Genomic DNA, 1,412 nt, shown 5'->3' on the forward strand with positions numbered 1-1,412 from the left:
GGAATTAGGAGACTAGAGATAAAGGTAGCGTAGTTTGAATTGAAGCCTGTGATGTTTTAGATCCTTCAAGCCATGGGCCAATTTAGTGGTATGCCCATAGAAGATCCACACCTTCACCTTTGATTATTCATGGAGGTATGTGATTCATTTAAGATAGCTGGTGTAATTAAATATGCATTGAGATTGAAGTTGTTTTTGTACTCATTGTGAGATCGACCACGAGCATGGCTTAATTCGTTGCCACCACATTCAATTTCTACTTGGCAAAAATTAGTTGAACGCTTCCTGGTAAAGTATTTCCCACCTAGCAAAAATGCTAAGTTATGAAATGAGATCACCACTTTCTAACAGATAGAAGATGAATCCTTATATGAGGCATGAGAACAATTCAAGGAGTTACTTCATAAATGCCCTCATCAGGGGATTCTACATTGCATTCGGTTAAAGATTTTTTATAATGGTCTCAAGGCACACACAAGATTGGTGGTAAATGATTTTACAAATGGTGCTCTCTTTTCGAAGTCTTATAATGAGGCTTACGAGATCATCGAGAGAATAGCTAGTAACAATTACTAGTGGCTGACAAATCGAGTAGCTTCAGGAAGACGAGTAGCTAGAGTGCATGAAGTAGATGCCCTTACTTCACTCTCAGCTCAGGTATCTTCTATCTCTTGAATGTTGACACAGTTTACTACTTACAGTTTTAATCATGTTGGAGCCCAACTACCAAGTCAATTCAAGGTTATTTCCTATGTATACTATGGGGATGGTCATTCTTTCGAGAATTGTCCATCAAATCCTGAGTTAGTTTATTACGTGGCGAATCAACACCAAAATAGAAGTGGACAAGAACCACAGTCCAACTGCTATAATCCTTCATGGCGTAACCATCCAAACTTTTCTTAGAGTAACCTAGGGAATGGATCGAACAACACTTACACGCATCATATATCAAATCAACACCAAGGGTTCAATCAACAAGTTCTAAAACCACCACAAGTTGAATCATCCAATAGTTTGAAAATTTTGTTGAAGGTGTACATGGCGAAGAATGATGCCTTAATCCAAAGCCAAGCAGCAATACTAAAAAATTTAGAAAACCAAATAGGTTAGTTAGCTACGGAGCTTCGTAATAGACCATAAGGAGCCTTGCCAAACAATATAGAAAATCCAAGGAATTTGGGTAAGGAACATTGCAAGGTAGTTGCTTTATGAATTGTAAGACTTTGGAACCCAAGAAAGCTATGGTTGAAGATGAACCTATTAAGAAGGAGGAAAGTTAACCAATAGTTGAAATTCCTACACCAGAAGAGCCAAAACTTACAAAGTTTGATGAGTTAAAATCTAAACTAGTGAATTCTAATAAGTTAATACCTTCTTTAGATGCAGATTTATCTCCTTAGAAAAGTTGT

At 37.2% G+C, this 1,412-nt stretch overlaps 1 non-coding gene across 1 annotated transcript; it reads right to left on the bottom strand.

The window, feature by feature from the left end:
• Positions 1-318: 318 nt before the first annotated feature.
• Positions 319-425, bottom strand: LOC121215808 (small nucleolar RNA R71). Its single transcript, XR_005911781.1, has one exon. It is a non-coding gene; the product is annotated as a small nucleolar RNA R71 (small nucleolar RNA).
• Positions 426-1,412: the final 987 nt, after the last annotated feature.

The sequence above is a fragment of the Gossypium hirsutum genome, chromosome D03 (genome assembly GCF_007990345.1).
Source record: "Gossypium hirsutum isolate 1008001.06 chromosome D03, Gossypium_hirsutum_v2.1, whole genome shotgun sequence".
Taxonomy (NCBI): domain Eukaryota; kingdom Viridiplantae; phylum Streptophyta; class Magnoliopsida; order Malvales; family Malvaceae; genus Gossypium; species Gossypium hirsutum.